The 23,798-nt window shown below is 43.7% G+C and overlaps 1 protein-coding gene across 4 annotated transcripts in view; it reads left to right on the forward strand.

Annotated features, from left to right (window-relative positions):
- The first annotated feature begins 319 nt into the window (after positions 1-319).
- The window catches only part of DNAJB6 (DnaJ heat shock protein family (Hsp40) member B6), a 127,767-nt gene continuing 104,288 nt past the window's right edge, over positions 320-23,798 (forward strand). The window contains exon 1 of one of the 4 annotated variants that reach the window (XM_075315446.1): positions 320-534. The gene's annotated coding sequence lies outside the window, so the exon portion shown is untranslated. The remainder of the gene's footprint in view (positions 535-23,798) is intronic. The other 3 variants (XM_075315448.1, XM_075315449.1, XM_075315447.1) reach the window with 3 other exon arrangements.

Raw genomic sequence — 23,798 nt, forward strand, 5'->3', positions numbered from 1 at the left:
ACAACCTCCAACTGGGTCTGGTTAGTTTCTATGAAAGTGGCCATAATTTAAAAGAAAAAAATGTATCCCAGCATGGCGTCTGGCCTTCTGGAACAGAGATAGGGTCCTGAGGGGAAGACCCCTCACTATAGCAACACAGGGGCAAAGGGTGCAGCCAAGCACTGCCAGAGCTGCCAATCAGATGGCAGCTTAATTTCCAGAGCAGAGTCAGACATGAAAGACTCGATCTGATTGGTTGTACACGTCGCCTATACTAACAGCCTTTCTACAGCCCGTTTATCGCGCACTACAGCCGGTGCGGCTGAGGACTCGGGGCACCTCCCGGGGGTCAGGACATCACCACCCCGCCGCCTTTAGCAGCGCTGGAGCTTTCCAGAAAACGGCACTCCCGTCACCGGGGGCAACCGTGAGACCGGAAGTGACGTTTTGGCAAGCCTCGCGTTAGTAACGCACACTTCCGGCACGGAGCTGTTAACTGCGTCTGAGGCAGCGGACACCGGCGAGACGAGGGTGAGGAGACCGGCACAGGCGGAGGTGAGACTGGGCCCGGGGGTGTGGGGCTGATAATGGGGGGCACGGCTGAAGGGATGGGAGACAATGCCGGCGGTCTGCGCATGTCACCGCTGCGGGAGTGCTACACGGCCGGAGTCTGACTGTGGTACTACAAGTCCCAGCGCGCGGGCAGCTGCACTGTCACTCCGGTATCCGGGCCCTCCCGCTTCCCCCTGGCCGTTGTCGCCGGTGTCTGGGCCCTGCTGTGTGGCCTCCTCTCGTCACGGCGGGGCCCACTGCAGACCTCGGCACCAGACTGTATGTTTCTTTGTGCTTATTTGTTTGCAGATCGCCCATATTACAAAGACCCCCCCCCCCTATATTCTCCGTTCTTTGTGCTCGGCCTCCAGCATTGTGAGCCTGTGGGGGAGGGGAGTACATCACAAATGGGGGCTGCGAATTTCAATTTTCCATTTAAATCAATGTGGGAAGAATCCACCAAGGGGAAGTGGACATATTATCTTACACCCCCCCAAATATAACATTTTACAGTTCAAGGGATTTATAGAAATATTCCTGCCCACTTCTTTCCTTTTTTTTCTACACTGTGATGCAGTTTATGAATCCTCCAACATGTCGACTTTCTCTTGTGGTTTAATTGCAGAAGAATATGCAGCAGCCATGCATGTAATGTATTCCGCACATGACCTTACTAATAAAGGTTTACCAAAACTCAGGAAATTTCCAAAACAAAGTAGTTTTATTATTTTAAACTGTGACCACAAAGGGTCAAAAACTGTAAAAAATAAGTTTAAAAACTCTAGCATTTTTCCAGAGGATCTTTCCATTTGACTTCCATCATCGTCAACTACACAAGTCCCACCCATCCGAGCGTCCGACCTCCTCCTTACGAGACCCGAGCATGGTAGTGGTCACTCATCACTATTTGACTGCTCTGTGCATTTAATAAAGGAAATCTGTCACCAGGTTTTTGCTCCCCCATCTGAGAGCAGCATAATGTAGGGACAGAGACCCTGATTCCAGCGATGCGTCATTTACAGAGCTGTTCGCTGTCATTTTGATCAAATCAATGTTTTCTCTGCTACAGATCTAGCAGTTATACAGAGCTCATGAATATGCTGGACTACCTAGTAGCACGCCAAGTAGTCTTCTAATGCTAAACCCTTGCTAAGTAAACAGTGATTTTATCAAAACTACACTAAATAGCCCAGTAAGTGACACATGGCTGGAATCAGGGTATCTGCCTCTTCCTTATGCTGCACTCAGATTAGGTGGCAAAAACCTGGTGACAGATTCCTGTTAATAAGATATCACCAACTTAGGTGGCTGTTTTTTTTTGTTAGTTTATTCCAACTTCTCCTGAGTGATCAATTTTTTATTTTTTCGCCTGCGCAATGTATTCAGCAGTATCTGCAATTTTTTTTTTTTTTTTTTTTTACAAATTACAGTGGTAATTAATTTTGGTCTATACCTAATTATGCAGGGCAGCTTAAAGCACCACTTCCTGGTCGTCTTTTTTTTGTTTTTTTTTTGTTTTGGGGCAGCTGCAATGTTTCATGAAGAGTGCTGGAAGTGACAGCTCCATACAAGTCTGAGAGCCTCGTTCTTTCCTCATTCTGGCTCTACTAGACTTGTAATGAGAGCTTGTGACATAACTTCTGACGCCCTGCCAGTCACAAGTTAAAAAATCACAAGATGGTGCCTCGAGACCAGAGCACGACTTAAAATCTATGAAGCCACCGGGAGGTGAGTAGAAGACCATGGGCATGGGACATACATTAAGGCTGTGTGCACGCTACGTTTGCTGAGTTTTTTTTGCAGTTTTGGCCGCTAAAATACTCACCGGTAAAAACGCATGCGTTTTGGTGCGTTTTTTTGATCTGTGTTTTTTAATGCATTACATGGGGGGGAAACGCAGGAAAGAATTGACATGCCCCCCCCTTTTTTTTTTTTTTTTTTTTAAAAGCTCAAAAATGCAGCTTATAGAGTCTGGAGTAGTGCTTTATAGACCTCCTTAACCCCCCCCCCCCCCCCCCACCCCTGAGAATCGTGTGATGATGCCCACTGGGTAAAGATAAAAAGAAGCAAGCAATGAAGATGCACTGAACAAGACCCGTGTCTCAAACAAAAATAAAAAAAGAATATAAGAAGCGGCAACAAGATAAATCTAGCCCCTTGTGACTTTTTGACGGCTCCTCCTTAATCTGTCAATAGTAGTCGCGTGATTCCAAGCAGATGTTCCCATCTTGTCTATGAAAGACTGAAATTGGAATAATCCTGTCAAGTCCCGGCTACTGGAGATTAATGGCCAAGTTCACCTGCACTCTATTGTTTGTGTAACTGCCATAGAAATGAATGGATTTTCATTGATCATAGTTGCCATAAAGGGTGCTTTACACGCTGCGACATCGCTAACAATATATTGTCGGGGGTCACGGTGTTTGTGACGCACATCCGGCATCGTAAGCGACATCGCAGCGTGTGACAGCTAGGAGCGACTATCGCAAAAACTGCAAAAATCGTTGACCGTTGACACGTCGCTCCAAATCATAATGTTGTTGGTGTTTCATTCCGCAGGTTGTTTGTCGTTCTTGCGGCACCACACATCGCTGTGTGTGACACCGCAGGAAAGACTAACCTCATCCTACCTGCGTCCACCGGCAATAAGGAAGGAGGTGGGCGGCATGTTCCGGCCGCTTATCTCCTTCCCTCCTCTTCTATTGGGCGGCCGTTTTGTGACGTTGCTATGACGCCGAACGCACCTCCACCTTGAAGGAGGGATTGTTCGGCAGTCACAGCGACGTTGTTGAACAGGTAAGTGCGTGTGACGCTGCCGTAGCGATATTGTTTGCTACGGCAACGATCACCACATGTCACACAAACGACGGGGCGCGTCGCAGCGTGTAAAGCACCCTTAAGTCAGACAGCCCTCGGCTGTAACATTATGGAGTTATTGTAGAGTCAGCAGCTGCAGTGATCGTGCAGGAGTGCAGAGCTGGCTGTCACACGGCTGCACACTCATTTATTACCATTTCTACCTTCCTGATAACTGTATACAGAAAGTGAAAACATCACTTCTCAGCACCAAGCAATTGTGATCATGGGGAGCTGCTGGCCTGGTTTTGCGCTATAAAGTGGTTGTCCCAACTTGGTGCGTTTTCCCTTATCTTCAAGATGTTTGCTGATCATGACTGCTCTGAGGCTACTTTCACACTTGCGTTGAACGGTATCCGTTGCATTGCGTTGTGTAACGGATGCAACGGATGTGTTGCATATAGTGACACAACGGATGCAACGGATGCTGCAAAACAACGCAATTCGTTTTGATTTTTTTTTTTTTTTTTCCCGGTTTTACCAGCGGCAGACTATAGTGAACGATCAGCTGATCGTTCCCTGCAGCCGGCCGCTGGGTGATCAGCTGATTGCTCCCAGTAGCCGGCCGCCGGGTGATCAGCTGATCGCTCCCGCCCGCCGGGTGATCAGCTGATCGCTCCCGGCTGCCGGGTGATCAGCTGATCGCTCCCTGCAGCCGGCTGCCGGGTGATCAGCTGATCGCTCCCGGCTGCCGGGTGATCAGCTGATCGCTCCCGGCCGCCGGGTGATCAGCTGATCGCTCCCGGCCGCCGGGTGATCAGCTGATCGCTCCCGGCCGCCGGGTGATCAGCTGATCGCTCCCGGCCGCCGGGTGATCAGCTGATCGCTCCCGGCCGCCGGGTGATCAGCTGATCGCTCCCGGCCGCCGGGTGATCAGCTGATCGCTCCCTGCAGCCGGCCGCCGGGTGATCAGCTGATCGCTCCCTGCAGCCGGCCGCCGGGTGATCAGCTGATCGCTCCCTGCAGCCGGCCGCCGGGTGATCAGCTGATCGCTCCCTGCAGCCGGCCGCCGGGTGATCAGCTGATCGCTGTCACTTGCCGGCGCCCGGGCATGCCGGCGGGCGGGCGCTCAGCTGAGCGCTGTGACTTGCCGGCGGCCGGGCATGCTGGTGGCCGGTCATTCAGCTGAGCGCTGTCGCTTGCCGACGGCCGGGCGCTCAGCTGAACGTTCGGCCACCGCGAGCCAAAATAAAGTTTGATTTAAAAAAAAAAAAAAAAAAAAAAAAAAAAAAAGAGCATGCGCAGTGAAATCCAGAGGATTCCGCTGCTCAAAATAACGTTACATGCTGCGTTCCTCCCGCTGGGCGGAAGCAACGGAGCGTCGCCCAGCGGAAGCAACGCAGCTCCTTTTGGTACAATCCGTCAACCATACAAGTCTATGGGAAACAGCGGAATCCGTTAACGGATTCCGCTGTTTCCCAAAAGGGCGGATTGTAACGGAAGGAAAATAACGCAAGTGTGAAAGTACCCTTATTTTAGTGTAGCAGTGGCCACTCATCCACACCTTGTTTCCATCCATTGTATGTGGAATTGCTTTAGATGGCGGAGTCCATGCTCTTTCGTGTTTAAAGGGATTTATTTCATCATGAAATTATGTACATATTTCATGTTGGTTCATATTGAAATCAGTGGGGGAGTCTGAAAGAACGACTCTTGTTCGAATGCACTCAGCCATCTCCTTGTATCGAGTAAAATCTGTCATTTTGTTGACATTACTCGTCTGTCTACATTGTTTCAGTTTAACTTGCTGTGCAAAGTTGCTCTTGGTGAATATCTTAACTATTTGTTACATGTTTTGTCCATGGTGAGCTTTGTCTCTCTCATCTGTAACAATGCTCTATTCATACTTCTATTTTTTTTTTTTTCTTTGTGCCCATTTTCTCTTGTGTATTCACAACAAGAATAATGCAGAGCTTGTATCAGGGCTGTAGAGTCGGAGTCGTGGAGTCGGAGTCGGAGCTCATTTTGGTGGAGTCGGAGTCGGTATAAAATGCACCGACTCCGACTCTTAAAATATATAATAAATTGGGGACAGGAGTGCAATGCAGAATGTGCTGAATATTTTACTAAATAATAACATTTAGTATAATGCTTATATTTAAGTGAAAAATGTATTGTAGTACAATGTGAACATCAGACATTTAATTGTTTTTATGATACAATAATCAAGATATTTGGATAGAACATAAAATATTTATTGGAATACAACTTTAGAACACAAAAAACTAATAAATTGTAAATATGTAATATATATATATATATATACACAGTGTATATACACACACAAGATATATATGTAATCTACTGTATATTACATAGTGTATTACATATTTACAATTTATTACAGTTTTTTGTGTTCTAAAGTTGTATTCCAATAAATATATTTTATGTTCTATCCAAATATCTTGATTATCGTATCATAAAAATTATTAAATGTCTGATGTTCACATACACATATTCATGTACTACAATAAATTTTTCACCTAACTAAGCAATATATGTAGGAGCCGGAGTCGGAGCCGGAGTCGGAGTCGGTGCAAGAGAATTTGAGGAGTCGGAGTCGGAGTCGAAGGTTTGGCTTACCGACTCCACAGCCCTGGCTTGTATACCTATTAGGCTAGTTTAAATGGGTGGTCCAACACTGATAAATATTGTATTTATTGTGGTGTGACTAGAATTAACAACAAACACAAACTCCTTCTAGACCTTTGCCACTACTAACAGTGCCACCCACCATTTTCCTGGCTTCATCTTGCGAATATGGATGTCAGGTGACCACTGCAGCCAATCAGTGGTTGCTGAAAAACTGCTGTGCATCTCCTAGGAAAAATGAAAACCTTACTGATGCCTAAAAGAAATTGCTAGAGGAAAAAAATGTATATATCAATTGGTCATAGATCCAGTGAAATCCTCCCATTTATTTTTAAAAGGAGCTATCAGCAGGTCATAAGCTGTCAATTTTTGATGTTATTTTATTCCTAAGTATGTGGGGTATGTTTGGTTTTCTCCAGGGTACCGAACATATAGGCCCTTTTTTTTTTTTTTTTTTTTTTTTTTTTTTTATTTGGTTCTACTTTTCATGGGTCTCTTGGAGCGTGTCTTTAGGCTGCTCTGCATAATTGCCGTGAGCTTTGCCCCATATGACTGTAAGGCTATGTGCGCACGTTGCGTAATTGCATGCAGTTGCGCTGCGATCTGCACCGCAGCATAACTGCATGCGTCCTGCGTCCCCTGCACAATCTATGGAGATTGTGCAGGAGACGTGCGCACGTGGCGTATTAGAGCGCAGCGCTTCGGCTGCTGCCCGAAGCACGCGTTCGACCACAAAAATTAGCACTAATAATATAAAGAAAAGCCAATATCCCTGGAACCATATGCCGGATTCAGGAGAGCTGCAGGAATAAAAAAAAAAGCAAACAAAACTCAAAAACCACAGCCACTTTTGACCTGGTGACAGATCGTCTTTAAGAGTAGTGACGCTCACTAGTCAATTTTTTTTTTTTTTTTCTTCTAGCATTAAAATTAGTGTGGTACCTCTCCTTAGACATTTCTTTAGCCCTTCTTTATCAGATGCTTCTAGTCTGTCAGTTCCAAAATTCCCCAAAAATGTTATGCTCCTATGTAATAAGTATTTGTGAACAATAAGGGTTGTTAACTTTTTTTTTTCTTCCACCAGACTCTTATTATACAATGTTTACGTATGTTGTGGGTGGATGATATTTTCGTAGCCTCTGCTCTAACATAAACCACATGTATGGGGTTTTAAAGATTTATGTTGCACCTAAACATTGACATTAGAAGATCATTACTGGCTTTATTTGTTATTAACAATCTGTACAAAGAATAAAATATTGCTGCTGAACCTTGTGGGTAGACATGTGTGCAGCTTTGTGGTTATGTCCGTGTGTGATCTGTGACATCATGCGCTCATCTGGACTGGCCCGACGGGATCGCTCACACAAGCGTATAACATGGAAAAGGGCTATCCCATGTTTTATCAGAGAGCCCTCCGACCAATATTGTACTATGTGGCAGTGTCTCTTGGCCTTGCACAGCACGTGCTTCAGTATAATGCCATATTCCAGAGATAGGTGGATAATTATTTCGGTCTAATATAGCGCAAAAAGGATATTTGCTGATATTAATTATTTGAACTTTATTGTAATAATAGGAGTGCCTATTCAATAAAGTTCAAATAATTAATATCAGCAAATATCCTTTTTGCGCTATATTAGACCGAAATAATTATCCATTTACCCCCTCCCTGTTGGGAATCGGTATTAGCAGCAAAGGACCTGCTGACATATCAAAAAATCCAGCTGGTTAGCTGGAGGAGAGAGGAACAAGAACCTGATTTCCATGGTGCCGGTGGAAATCAGTAGCCGACAACGATACCCACAATCTGGATGTTGGAAGCCTGGACATAGGATCTGTTCGGAGGAACTCCAGACTGATTAGCCTTCACTGAAGTTGTGCGGGGGCGCACAACCAACAAAGGTGAGCAATTCTAATTTTTTAAACGCTAAAAGGATTCCACGGGTGCTTCTCATAGTGCGCTTGTTTTATATCTATTTAAATATTCCAGAGATATTCTCTTTCAATCAGTGCCTCTGATTCACAATGAAAAAAAATCTGCCGAAAAATTCTGTATCAGAGACTTGTGAAGAATTTAAGAATCTCTGGGGATGCATTTTGCTAATTAAAGAATCTAGAATAGATAAAATTAAAGAAAACTGTATAGGTAAAGTTATTTTTAGTGTAATATTATAGGAATAATCCTTTTATACCCTAATCATTATAGAGAACGCACTCCACTGTACTGTTTGTTTTCAGTGGAGGGACATACATTTCACCGCCACTCAGGAGAGCCGCCTCCCAGGGCTTTGATTTTTAGATTATTTTATGTTGCAATGGTTGAACCCCCCCCCCCCCGCAATCAGTAAATAACCCCCTATTCAATAGATGAGAACCCTTTTTTTTTTCTTTTCTGTAACTACAACATTTTTGCAATATGTTTTCATTAAAAAATAGCCCCTACAAATTTTGTCTGACCGCGGGGTTTGTAACCTTTCTATCTTATTTTGACGAGTCTTCCAAGTCCATGGATAGGGAAATGTCAAATCTCTTTGATCTCTTGGGAAGTGATCATGTAGGCCCCTCCACCAGATACCAGGGAGTGGCAGGGACACTGAAGACTAATTGGCATGTTTAGGGTTTTGAACTTTTTACCTAAAGTTCACCTTTCACAAAATGCCTGTTGGCCAAACAATTTACTGTTCTCAATGGAACATCCTCCACCAGACACTACTGGCTATGATTTTTATCTGAGAACAAAAGTACAGAAAATCTGAAATCTGATACATAAAGTTCGCATTACAGTGGAGTTCAATCAATGCAATAGACACATCAGATGATAACGGAGGAGATGGGGAGATTAGTTCCTCCCTCTCCTTCGCAGCTGTGATCCGTTCGCAGGTTCAGATGACACTCTGCTTACTCGCAGCAGAGCAGGACCCGATTGTCATGTGATGCACTCGCATTAATGCTCATGTGGCCCCAGCCTTAGACTAATAACCAAATGCTGTCGTTATTGGTGGGTTCAGACTATTTTTGTTTAATTTGTATGGGAGGACTCGCACTCTAACCATACGGAAAAATATCTACAATGTTTTGCACGAATTAGCCAACTATCTACTCCACAGCCTCGCCCCACATTTACTCCTGATCGATATGCCCTTCACATTTGGTAGTACCAAGTAAAGATGAGCGAACCTCTGGAGGTTTGGTTTGCTAGTCGCAATCGAACCGAACCTCCACTGGCCCGAACTTGCCTAAGCCCAGTTGGAAAACACAGTCAGTTTGAGTCTCTGCCTACATACAGCCAGCAATGAGCAGATCACTTCTGAGGGCGAGTGGGCAGGCTTTTTCAATATCTATTTTATTTCCTTGTTTTTTTCGCTACATGTGATCATGCTGTTGCCCCCAGCGTGCGCCGTTCAAACACTGCAAGCGGTGTGCACAGGGCTGAACGCCAAGTACCTGAGCACAGCGATGCTTGCGTGAGTTAAATTCACACACAGCACTCAAACTCCAAACTCCTCTTTAGTACTAAACTCACTGTTTAGTATATAAGTATATATTATGTTTTCAGGGCAGCACCTATAGTCTACATGCTACGTAGCTATTTGCTTTGGCTGCCAGACTACTGTATGTGGTGTGTGTGTGTGTGTAACATGGCAGGATCTGTCATTTCCTTGCACCAGGGGGTCAGAGGCTGCCGTCAGCTGTTTCCCGGCATTCTCTGCATACAAGTTGGCACAGTAAGGGACAAGCAGATGGCTCTTGTTGTTATCACCGGTAAGAAGGGTTTATAGTTAGCTTTAAAATAGCGTTGCCCAGCCATTGGCATTATTTTTAGCGATCCATACCAGAGAAGTGTGTGTGCTGCTGGCCAGTGTCAACATCTCCCTCACATCCCTCTGGTTCAGTTCCTACAAGGTTTTGTGAATCACTTTAGTCTTATCTCGGGCACACGTGAGGCGATTAGCTGTAATTAATGAAAATCATTGCTGAAATAGTTGACATAGCAGCTGTGATTACTATCTGTCTGATCAGTGTATCATCATTGCCATCTACCCTGCAGCACGTCTGCCTCTGCCGGAGCTGCAGTCATGGCCAGCCGAGGAGCTGTAGGAATTCTGGGGCAAGATAATGGCAGAGGTGACCAAAGCAACTAATAAAAAACCCATCATGACCTTTATTGGTGGCTATGGGCAAGCACTCCACTAATCGGAAGAATGTTACTTTTCTAAATGAGTGTGCAGATAAAATTTTGGTGGCATTTAAGAATATTTGCAACGGTTTTATTCACTATCTAGAACCCTCTAGTTGGAGACAGTGCTTTCATAGCAAGAAGTCGATTGCTTGGGGTAAAAGTAGTGGTAGTAAAATCAGGGCTGTGGAGTCGGTAAGCCAAACCTTCGACTCCGACTCCGACTCCTCAAATTCTCTTGCTCCGACTCCGACTCCGGCTCCGACTCCGACTCCTACATATATTGCTTATAGTTAGGTGAAAAATTTATTGTAGTACATGAATATGTGTATGTGAACATCAGACATTTAATAATTTTTATGATACAATAATCAAGATATTTGGATAGAACATAAAATATATTTATTGGAATACAACTTTAGAACACAAAAAACTGTAATAAATTGTAAATATGTAATACACTATGTAATATACAGTAGATTACATATATATCTTGTGTGTGTATATACACTGTATATGTATATATATATATATATATATATATATATATATATATATACAGTGTATATACACACACAAGATATATATGTAATCTACTGTATATTACATAGTGTATTACATAGAACACAAAAAACTGTAATAAATTGTAAATATGTAATACACTATGTAATATACAGTAGATTACATATATATCTTGTGTGTGTATATACACTATATATATATATATATATATATATATATATATATATATATATATATATACAGTGTATATACACACACAAGATATATATGTAATCTACTGTATATTACATAGTGTATTACATATTTACAATTTATTACAGTTTTTTGTGTTCTAAAGTTGTATTCCAATAAATATATTTTATGTTCTATCCAAATATCTTGATTATTGTATCATAAAAACAATTAAATGTCTGATGTTCACATTGTACTACAATAAATTTTTCACTTAAATATAAGCATTATACTAAATGTTATTATTTAGTAAAATATTCAGCACATTCTGCATTGCACTCCTGTCCCCAATTTATTATATATTTTAGGAGTCGGTGCATTTTATACCGACTCCGACTCCACCAAAATGAGCTCCGACTCCGACTCCACGACTCCGACTCCGACTCCACAGCCCTGAGTAAAATGCCAGGAATCGCATAACCGCAAGTTAGATGATCACTTGTTTATTGCCAGGTTCTTGTAGTCTGAGCCCTGTGCTTCTCTGCCCTTATTCACATTGATGTCATTGACACAAGGTAATGTTTTTATAGTAGAGTAGGACTATTCTGGATGGGTACACCTTGTCATGGTGGGGGGCTATGCTTTTTAATCTAAAAGTGTTAACGAAATACCCTATGTTGTTTAAATATACTATTTACTTTATTATAGGATATATGCTCATTGTGATTTTTTTTTTTTTTTTTTTTGTTGCCAGTAGTCCTATAGACTGAGCTTACACATGCAGGACCATGACTGCTATTCAGTGGGGTTAATCCAGAGTCCCAGAGATCAGCAAGTGTATCATTGATTCACTGGATAGGGGATGATTCTCCTTCCTAGACTAATTCTTTCAAGCTGTTTTTATTCTTTGCAAAAGGCCTCCCACCTTCATGGCGAGAACACTCAATTATCCCACATATGTAAGCAGCGTCTAGCCAATCCTACCGCTCCTTTTATCCCTGACTATGGCAGTCCTGAGTGGACAGGTTCTTTGTTCTCCATGATCTCCCCCCCCCCCCCCCCCCCCCACCATGGAAATCGCAGCCCTGCTCGTCGGTGCACATTCGCTTGTTAATAGGGCAGTAGATGGAGTTGTTTGGCTGTCATACATGGCAGATTTTAGAATATATTTTATACTGATGAATTATGTGGATCACTGCATATGACTGGGAGAGGTTGCAAACTACTTTCTGCTCATGCACTACGCAATTGTGCAGTCTTTAGTATTCCTGGGGTTATTGGAGTTGGTAAAATTATTGTCTTTTTGGAATCTGCTTGTGGACCGTGAAACAGATTGAGGTGATTAGATGTGAAGTGCGAAGTTTCAGTCTATCATGTTTTCTGATTAGTGACACTATCTAGACTTGGACTCTATGGCTATGTGTCCACGGTAGAATGTATCTGCGGACTTTTCTGCCTGAAAATCCACGACTTTCGCGGCAAATCCGCACCCGCGGATTTGCCGCGGATTTTGATGCGGATTTTTTTTTCCCCCATTCTATACCCAAATCCGCACCAAAATCCGCAACAAACAATTGACATGCTGCAGATTTTTTCGGATCAAAATCTGCGGCAAATCCGCAGCGGAAAAATCCGCAGCATGGACACAGCATTTCCAAAATGCCATTGAAATGGCTTGGAAGTGCCGCTGCTGCAGATTTTCGGCAAATCCGCGGCAAAATCCGCGGTAAATCCGCAGCGTGGGCACATAGCCTATAGCTTGTTGTGAATATGCTCGTTACAAGGGAGGGTTCAGACTGTTGGATTTACCTCCACGCCCCCCCCCCCCACCTCCCTTATCGTTTGTGACAAGTATAGGGCATTTACCCCTCCGTTCTTTTTGAGCCACTGCTATTCTCTATTTGATCTTTCCTCTTCTATGTTTCCAAATTTTTCTTTTGTTCTCTGCGCTATTGTCGGTCCAAGCTGCCATATACCAAGTCTACTAGTTTATCAGCCATAGGGACCGGACTTTTATGCCTCCTGTCCTTATTTGGTGACCAAGCAGCATAATCCCTAATGCAGTTGCCCTGCGTTTTGCACCGCAGCATAATTGCATGCGTCCTGTGTTCCCAGCACAATCTATGAAGATTGTGCATAATCCATGCATACGTTGCGTTTTAGAACGCAGCGATTTGCATGCTGCCAAATCGCTGCATTCTAAAAAGCAACATGTCACTTATTCTGTGCGCTTTGGATGAAGCCCCCGCTCGGTCTATGGTGGGGGCTGCATCCAGAGGGCATGAAATCGGCTTTTTCACTGCATTCATTACGCAGGGTTTCTGCAGCGATTTGAAGCGCACATGGACTGTCAAATCGCTGCAGAAACACAACGCAATGTGGGCACATAGCCTAATAATGTGTAAGGAAAGCTTCTGTTCTGCCTTCAGGTGATACTACTGCAATTCCTGCCCCCATCATGGGTCACATCACCCTAACGAACAGCGTCCTGCTGTTCGTGACTAGCTTGTGACTGAGCTGGGAATACAAGACGAGAAAATGCAGCTACATGTAAGAATTAGCCCTAGGGCTTATACTTGCCTGATTTGCAGAGGGTTTGCTGGATTTTTTTTCTATCATTCTGTGCCGCCCCAGCAGCAGTCGAACTGCTCGGATCCGGGGTTGCTGTAACTCGAGGGTCTCCTGACCCAGGGGCTTGCGGCCACTTCAAATGTAAGGGGATATGTACAGGGGATGAATGTTCGTGACTCCACCTGCGGGTTGCGGTCAGGGCTGTGGAGTCGGTAAGCCAAACCTTCGACTCCGACTCCTCAAATTCTCTTGCACCGACTCCGGCTCCGACTCCGACTCCTACATATATTGCTTATAGTTAGGTGAAAAATTTATTGTAGTACATGAATATGTGTATGTGAACATCAGACATTTAATAATTTTTATGATACAATAATCAAGATATTTGGATAGAACATAAAATATATTTATTGGAATACAACTTTAGAACACAAAAAACTGTAATAAATTGTAAATATGTAATACACTATGTAATATACAGTAGATTACATATATATCTTGTGTGTGTATATATACACTGTGTGTGTGTATATATATATATATATATATATATATATATATATATATATATATATATATATATATATATATATATATATATAATTTTACATATTTACAATTTATTAGTTTTTTGTGTTCTAAAGTTGTATTCCAATAAATATTTTATGTTCTATCCAAATATCTTGATTATTGTATCATAAAAACAATTAAATGTCTGATGTTCACATTGTACTACAATAAATTTTTCACTTAAATATAAGCATTATACTAAATGTTATTATTTAGTAAAATATTCAGCACATTCTGCATTGCACTCCTGTCCCCAATTTATTATATATTTTAGGAGTCGGAGTCGGTGCATTTTATACCGACTCCGACTCCGACTCCACCAAAATGAGCTCCGACTCCGACTCCACGACTCCGACTCCGACTCCACAGCCCTGGTTGCGGTAAAGGGGAGTACTGCCGATGGGAGTACTGGGGCAGATGGTGTGGGGCAGCCAGATGTCGGCCCCTCTGCAGGTAGGGAAGGCCCTGGATAGTGGGAATTTGGTGAACGGGTAGCTTGCTTGGCCTTGGTAAAGCAGGGTGCGGGGTTAGATTACTCACTGCGGTAGTTGTGGTGTTGGATCAGGTGGATTAAGCAGACACTCACACAGATGGTAAACCAAAGTCTCTAGGCACCGCAGTCTCTACGGGGGGAGCCCGTCCAGGTCCCGCTCCCACCAGTGTCACTTCGTACGTCTGGAGCCCTGCCTCCGTGCACAAATTGTTTTACAGTTGTGGCCCCTTGGCTTGAAGCTTTCGGGGCCCCGCTACCCGTGTGTATGGCACTGTGCTCTCGGTGGCTGGCACTTGGGATTTCAGTGGGTTGTTTTGGAGAACACTATCCTCCACGCTGTGTTGATGCCTCCAATCTCTGAGCTCTTGGGGAAAGTTCATAAAGAGACTATCCTCAACAGGTTAATTATCAGGTTGCTTGAAGCTACTCCTCAATCTAGGGTCCTGTACCCCGCTGTGCTCGGTTCTGGTAGGTGGCTGGGCTTTCTGGTGCCAACAGTCCTCCTAGACTGCGTCTGTTACACTCTCTCCTGTCCAGTATCCCTAATACCGGTCCCTGACTCCTGTGGTCCCGGACCACCGTTTGCGACCCAACCTGTCGCCACCCTGGGAGCTACAACTCCCTTGCTCTTCTATCTGAGGGCTAACACTCAACGGTCTCCCCTCCCACCAGTCTGCCTGACCCCTAGGTGGGCGGCCGTGCTCCAACCTGACCAACCCACGTGTGTGTCTGTCCAGCCCTGGTGTGAGGTGTGGTTGGGATTTGTAGTGTGGAGGTCAGTGACACTGATGGGAACCTGGAACCACGGGGGGTGGGCCCTGCATTCTTGGGTGACAGGATGCAGTTCCCTGCAGCACCCTGACATAGTCAGGGGCGCTACAATTCCCTTTATTTTGATATCACTTTTTTTACTGCTGATTTTGTAAAAAAAATTAAATAAATCTTCTAAAGCTTTTGTACTTTCATTATGGTAAGCGAAAGGCTTGTAAATCTCATTGTAACAATCCGCTGACCATTTCTCAAGTTGAGATTTTAGAAGCCCATATTTAGGCAGCTGGCTTGAAGCATGTAATAATCTTTAAAGAATCTTTAATTTATTTCTACTTGTACATGTGACTTTTTAGTTTTGGATTACTAAATGAATCTTTGTAAAAAAAAAAAAAAATAGAATTCTCACTAATTCACGGAATAGGGGTTTTGCTGCAAGGGGCAGTAGTAAGCTTGTGCGACCACCACTCCTATACCCAGTGAATGGAGCATTGGCCCGTCCACATGGGGAACTCTAGGGCCCCCAATCTTTCAATTCCTGAGGGTCTCATAGGCAAGAGATTGGAATGTTATTCCACTTCCCATCCTAGACACTTAGATCCCATTCCAATTTTTTACGTTTTCATATGCATTCTATCCATGTTTTTCATGGATCCATCTCATAACTTTTTTTTTCTTTTGGGGCTGTTCACATGTCAGTGTATTTTTGCACACATTTAGACCTCAAATTTTTCGAGACTCGCGAATCAAACTCACTAGTGCAAGTTTATGGGTCTGGGGAAAGAAAATAAAAAAAATCGGATGCCAGCCATGTTCTATACATGTGCATTTGATTTTCACTGACAAAATGTATTTATTTTTTAATACTGAACAGACTTATCAATTTAAAGGGAACCTGTCATCAGAAATTTTGCTTTAAACCTAAGTTTCCCCCTCTGCAGCTCCTGGGCTGCATTCTAGCAGGTTCCTGTACTTTTTGTGGCCCCTTTTAAACCAAATTAAATACTTTACAAACTTGTACCTTTTTGCTATGTAAATTTTGTAAATCTTCCATGGGGGCGGGCTCTCTGACTCTGGCTTTGTGTCCATGTACCGTATGTACAGTGGATGGGATGTCTAAAAATCTTCTGCCCACTGTGCTTGTTATTTCCGCAGCAAACACTGGCCTGTGGTGCAGCTTTCCTAATCGCAGCATGTCAATTGTTTGCTGAGGAGTCGCAAGTGTCCTCACAAGCGAGACACTGCAGTGCCCCGAACCCTGATCGTGGGCTCATGCCACTACGGTCTCCTGCAGAAGAGACTTGCGTCCCTTCAGGTCAGGACCTGCTGAGTCCAGGACGCAGCGAGTCTTGATCGTGTGCAAGATAATATCTGCAAAGAGTTTGTATGTTCTGGTATTTAGGTGATATGGAAGTTAAGCTGGGTTAACACATAGCGACAGCCACAACGACGTCGCTGTTACGTCACCATTTTCTGTGACGTAGCAGCGACCTTGTAAGTCGCTGTTATGATCGCTGCTTAGCTGTCAAACACAGCAGAAGCAGCGATCATAACGTCGCTACATGTGCAGGGAGCCGCGCACACTGCTTAGCACTGGCTCCCTGCTCTCCTAGCTACAGTACACATCGGGTTAATTAACCCGATGTGTACTGCAGCTACATGTGCAGAAAGCAGGGAGCCGGCACTGGCAGCGAGAGCGGCGGAGGCTGGTAACGAAGGTAAATATCGGGTCACCACCTTAGTTACCGGATTGTTTGCCCTGGTTACAGCTTACTGCCGGATGCCGGCTCCTGCTCTCTGCTCGCTTCATTTCGTCGCTCTCTCGCTGTCACACACAGCGATGTACGCTTATCAGCGGGAGAGCAACAATAAAAAAACGAACCAGGGCTGTGTGTAACGAGCAGCGATCTCACAGCAGGGGCCAGATCGCTGCTCAGTGTCACACACAGCGAGATCGCTGATGAGGTCACTGCTGCGTCACAAAAACCGTGACTCGGCAGCGATCTCGCTGTGTGAGAAGCACCCCTTAGGCTGTGTTCACATTTCTGCTATTTAGTATCAGTCACAATCCGCCGCTTTGAGAAACAACGCAATCCGTTCAGCGGATTCCGTTGTTCCCATAGACTTGTATGAGCGGCAGATTGCGACTGATGCCCTTGCGTTGCATCCTCCGCCCGACTGATCAGACTGACTGTTGGGCGGCAGGAACGCAGCATGTAACTTTTTTTGAGCAGCGGAATCCTTTTGATTTCACTGCGCATGCTCAGATCTTGTATTTAATTATTCAAATCAATGTCTCGCTTTCTCGATCAGCTGATCATTGATAATAACCGGTCACCAGTTAAACAGTAAAAAAAAACCAAACAACGGATCGTTGTTTTGCATCATCAGTCACATCAGTTGTGCCACTATATGCAATGCATCCGTTGCATCAGTCACACAACTGATTGTGATGGATGCAAAACGGAAGTGTGAACACTTAGATTGTGACGTATTTTTGTGGTTTTTTTTTTTTTTTTTTTTTTTTTTTTTTTTTTTCCCCCACTTTCTATGTTTTTGATAACTTTGATAGTCATGTGGTGGGTTACGTTTTTTTTTTTTTTCTTTCTATTGCCCTTTCACCCCATTCCCTGTGGATTTTCCACATCTGATGTAATTCTATTGGGACAATCCGCATATAAAAGGGTACGCTCACACGAGCGACAAAAACGGACGAGAGCAATGCGAGAAATTCTCGCATTGCACTCTGACCAATACTAGTCAATGAGTGCGAGCTGTTGGTCAGCTTTTCTTGCATCCAGATTCAGGATGCGAGAAAAGCGGCAGCATGCTGATCCAGAATATGTCCGAGACTCGCCAATACAAGTCAATGGGTGCGAGGAAAAAACGGATGTCACACGGACCATCCTAGTGACATCCGTTTTTCTAAATACAATCCTATCATGTAGCACAGAACACTGTAAATTCTTCTGTACATGACTGTCAATGAGTAACAGCTGCTGTGCAAAAAAACTGAGAGCACACTGAGAGCACACTGAGAGCACACTGAGAGCACACTGAGAGCACACTGAGAGCACACTGAGAGCACACTGAGAGCAATTCGTCCGACTCTCGCAAACGAGAATGGGACCGTTTTTTAATACGTTCGTGTGAGCGTACCCTTAATCTCAAAATACCCACAAGAGAAATTGAGTTGCAGATTTAAAAAAAAAAAAGCAAAAACTGACTACAGATCAGATTACGCTGCGTAAAATAAAATGCACAGTGGGCAGCAGATTTCTAGAAGTTCCATTTACTTTGCAGGAACTGTAAGATGCTGTGTTATTTGCACCGCGCAAATACACAACGTAAACAGTTCTCTAATCGATTGCTAACCTCTGCTCATTATTGCATCAGTCAGTCTGCCGGATTACAGAACCCTGGAAGAGCGCTGTGAATGTGGGAAATAATGACAAAGATGAGCTGACTGTATCTTGGGGTATTTTCAGGTTTGCATTGCATGCTCCATAATGCCCAGAGGATAAGTTGAGTTATCACACTGACTCTTCTAATCCCTGGCGGCTAACAGGAAGATTAGACAACTTCTACATGGAAAGCTAAAGTGAGACCCCTGCCTTAGATTGTATAAATGATCACCTACATGAGGACAATGGTGACTGTGTATTTCTAGTCCTGGGAAGGTTTATATGATCTGCCTCCATGACACGGAGTCAGTGTGGCGCTTTGGCTGCGCCATTGTCTTGCAGGTTTGACTTCATCATTATAACTATTCTTGTTTTCAAACCAGTTACACGGCTTATATTAATGATGCCGCCATTATATATTAGTTAAAAATAACCTTTTTACAACATTTATAGCCTTTGAACTCCATAGAAGGCATAGAGACTCGGCCCTAGGTGTTGTTAATTTTTAGCCAGCTTTGTCTGACCTGGTAGATAAGATCACAAAGCCCCCTTTCCAGGAGAACTGAGCCACTTGACTGATCAGCCATTCCAATGGAGTGGCTCTTTAAATGTTGGTCCCATGTCATATACTTGCCTTCCATTGGTCCGGGAATGTATAAAACTATTTCCTGAGAAATTGATGCTGTTAACAAAGAGCAAGAAAGATTTCATGAGCACATCAAGGAGATGGAACGACAATACCAAGGTAGCTGGAACGTGAACTTGGACGACTGCTGGATGCTTCACAGAGAAGATCCGCAGGCCTTCTGTAAGAGAAAAGGGGTCAGGAGAAGCCTTGAAGAGAACAGGAAAAGGTGTGAGAATTTCTAATAGTTGCAGAATGAATGCTTCATAAATTTTTATATATAGAATAATTTTTTTTTTTTATTTTTTTTTTTTTTTGTTAATCTCTCTCGTACAAAATGTCACGCCATTTTTGCAAAATCCATACTTGAAGGTCCAAATTTATTTAAATCTGGGCAGAAGACAGCCTTGGGATGTAATTGGGTTGGAAACAAAATTCATCCACCCCCCCCCCCTAATTTTTGCATATTTGTGTTATCTGATCAGGGAGTTATGAATCTGACCTGTCCTGATTTTGGGCTGCCGATTCTTTTGATCTCTAGCTATTAGCCTCTGCCAGATATATGGCTGTCGGCCAAACCTTGCTTCAGTCGATGATTCGGCTGGCAGCTATCTAATGGGTCTGGGGTCTTAAATTGTTCGGACTGCCAGAGGTCTAGAAAGACAGCATGGTATCACTACAGATAAGGCTGTGTGCAGCTCCACTGTCACTTCATGGCCTTTAATGGGAGCTTGCGCTTTCATTGTCACTCCATGGAGACTATTGAGTCTTTCAACTTTCTGTCAATTCCTAGTAATTTCAGTTTACTCGCTATAGACACGGTGGGAAAAGAAGTTTGTCTCTATAGCCGCTCCTGGAAAAGTGTTTAAAAGTAAGACCACCGTCGTGCTTTGAAAACCATCTTCATCCTCTCTTCTACTGACCTTCATTGATTTCATGGAACAAAGATTGGAATAAACAATTGTGTAGTTTTGTCCATTTATATGTGACACAAATTGTCATACATAGACAAATGGAAAGGACTCGTCCTTAGACCCCTGCCCATGGAGACGGCAGTTTACAAACACTGCAGCCTTGTAAGGCTAGTTTTGCTTTTGGAGCCCAATGTTGGAAGTGTGACAACTACAAGGTTTTAACACTTCAGGTGGCCAGTCTAATAGACCATGAGCATTAAAGTGGTTCTGCAACCAGATAATGCAAAACTAAAGGCGAGCGATAGTACCCGCCCCCGTCCGTGCGACATTTGGTGGTCGCTGCCGTAGCGATAATGTTCGCTACGGCAGCGTCACGCGCACATACCTTTTCAGCGACGTCACTGTGACCGCCGAAACAATCCCACCTTCAAGGGGGAGGTGCGTTCGGCGTCATAGCGACGTCACTAAGTGGCGAGGGGCGGAGATGAGCGGCCGGAACATGCCGCCCACCTCCTTCCTTCCGCATTGCTGGTGGACGCACAGTAAGGAGATGTTTGTCGTTCCTGCGGCGTCACACACAGTGATGTGTGCTGCTGTAGGAACGATTAACAACCAGCGGCATGCACCACCAACGATATTATGAAAAGGAGCAACGTGTCAATGGTCAACGATTTTTGACGTTTTTGCGATCGTTGATCGACGCTCCTAGGTGTCACACGCTGCGATGTTGCTAACTGCGCCGGATGTGCGTCACGAACGACGTGACCCCATACAATATATCGTTAGCGATGTAACAGCGTGTAAACACTAAACACCCTTAACACTAGAAGTCCCAGAGAGGGGTCATTTGACATTTCTACCACTGGAACCCTATGGAGCTTGAAATTCCTGCGACTTTTAGTGTTAAATGTATGTATGTGTTATTAAATACTTTATATCTTAGACCTAAGGAGTTTGGTGTATGTCCCAAAATCAACTTAAATGGCTATATGTTAGCGTTACCCATAAACTCTCATTTTACTATTTGCCAGGAATACTTTTGTAAAGATTTAGGCAGCTATCTAAACATGGCTTTTCAAAGGGAGCATGCCAGCTTTGCCAGGTCTAAAGAAATAAACTTTAACCCCTTAGTGACCACTAATACAACTTAAAACTGACCTAACCTATAAGGCCGGTTTCACACATCCGGCGTTTTGCCGGATGCGGCGCTCTCCCGTACAGTTAATACAGTACAATGACAGCGCAACAAGCGCCGGTCACATGCTGTCATGTGACCGGCGCATGTGACCCGGAAGTTACAGCGCTGTCATTGTACTGTATTAACTGTACGGGAGAGCGCCGCATGCGGCAAACTGGCAAAAAGCCGGATGTGTGAAACCAGCCTAAGTGACTAGCATGCCCCAATGGGTGACTATGCAGCTGTCAGCTGTACACTATATAGCAGACACCATGTTGTATCAGGCACTATCAGTGTTGGCACGGACCATGGCAGTTTAACCCCCTTAGATGCTGTCAATAGTGACTACAGCATCAAGCTGCTTTCAGATGGGGGAGCAAAAACCTCAGGATAGATTCCCTTTAAGTATTGGGGTGCAGTTTGTTTGTTTGTTTTCTTAGTAATTTCTAATTTCTTTTTCTAAATAAATATTGTTGTCATTGTTCTAATATGAGAGGAAATCACGTAATAAAGGTCTGTAGTTTGGTGTCACTGTGAAGAGCAGAGGACTGTATAAATAGCACATGTGGGTGTGCGGAGAAGCAGGAATTCTCATAACATGACCTTCAGCTTTCCATACACATCACTGGTGGAGTGCGGCTAATGCACCGGGAGGATTCCCACTGTCTGACTTCTGCTGTTAGTTTCATTCCTCTTTTATGATTTCATTATTTGTTGGGCACAACAAGAGTGAACTGGGCCAGTAAAAGTAGGGCCTAATTTACACTTGTGTGCCTGATTTGCATACTGCAAGAAAAAAAATTGCTCCACCCCTTAGCTGGTTTACATCCCCCAGATGAAAATTGCATGTTATCTTATCTGCCATGTCAGGCAATTTTACCTTTTCATAAAGGTGCAAAGGATGGACCGCACGTAGTTAGTATCAGCTGCAGGCTCATCTTCACAAGTCAGGGTTAATTCTGTATTTAAAAAACCAAATAAACACTTTCAAACTGCTTTTAATTTTTTGCCTTTGACAAGCAATGACAAAAACTGCTTACCATCAGAGTACTGCATTTTTGATAATCTGCCACTGACTATAGGAAAGTCATACTGTTCTTAAAAGGAATGTCAGCAGGATTTATCTCCCAAACTACCATATACTGTATCTAAGTAGTTCTTTTTAAAGTCCAGTTGAGTAATATCGTTAGTCTATTTACAGTAAATGGGAAATCAGTGTTTGAGTTGATATGTAAATAATGCTGAAGAGCTATTACTGATCTGAAAGCTGTCACTAGCTCTATTCCCCAATTGACTGGTGGCTCTTTTGCTTGAAGTTACACAGAATTAGGCTATGTGCACATGCTGCGTTTTTTTTTTTTTTTTTTTTAACGCCGCGTATTTGTGCGGTTTTGGCCGCTAAAAACGCACCCACGGCAAAAACGCATGGTTTTTACCGCGATTTGGTGCATTTTTGACTGCGTTTTGCGTCGTTTTTGATCTGTGTTTTTTCTAATGCATTGCATGTGGGGAAAACGCAGGAAAGAATTGACATGTCCATATTTTTGTTAAGCTCAAACGCAGCTTAAAAAAAAGTTGTATGCGGACAGCAAAACTGAAAACTCAGACTTTGCTAGAGAAGCAAACTCATGCAGTTTTGAGGCCAAAAACGCACACAAAAAACGCACTGTGTGAACTTACCCTTAGGCCCTGTGCGCACACAGCATTTTTACCTGCATTTTTTGTGCGTTTTTGCTGTAAATATTTCTTGAGAAAATGGACGTAACCTTTCTGTAGACATTCCCCAGCAAAACCTATGGGGAAAAAAATTAGTTGTGCGCACACTGCGTATTTTTTTTTTTTTCTCCTTTTTCTCTAGAAATTTCTTTCTGTAGAGTTTCTTGAGAAAAATGTGCATGTCACTTCTTTTCTGCAGGTAGCTGCGTTATTTCACTCCATTGACTATAATGTAATCATGAAATAGCGCGGGGAATAACGCAGGTAGCAAATTCTGTGCGTTTCATTGCGTTTTCCCGCGTTATTTCGCGTTTTTCAGGACAATGTTAATCACTGCTCTGCGTTTTGCAGGGAAGTGATGTCATTATGATAGGTAGAGGAAGCGGAGCAGAGAATAAACTCACACATCGCACTCACACACAGACATATAGAATACACACACACTTAATCACGCACGGACATATATAATACACATAGAAATCAAACGTACATATTAAAAAATAATCGAGAAAAAAAAAAACCCGTGGGCTCCGCCGCATTTTTACCGTCCAGCCAAGGTAAACACACAGCGGCGGCCCGGTATTCTTAGGCTGGGGAGGGCGAGCGCCTATCATAAGAATATCAGCCCGCCGCTGCCCTGAGACTGTCGCACCCATTATGCGACAGTCCCGACGTGTTACGGGCTCTTCCAAATTGCCGTGATGTGGT

Source organism: Anomaloglossus baeobatrachus, chromosome 6 (assembly GCF_048569485.1).
Source record: "Anomaloglossus baeobatrachus isolate aAnoBae1 chromosome 6, aAnoBae1.hap1, whole genome shotgun sequence".
Taxonomy (NCBI): Eukaryota; Metazoa; Chordata; class Amphibia; order Anura; family Aromobatidae; genus Anomaloglossus; species Anomaloglossus baeobatrachus.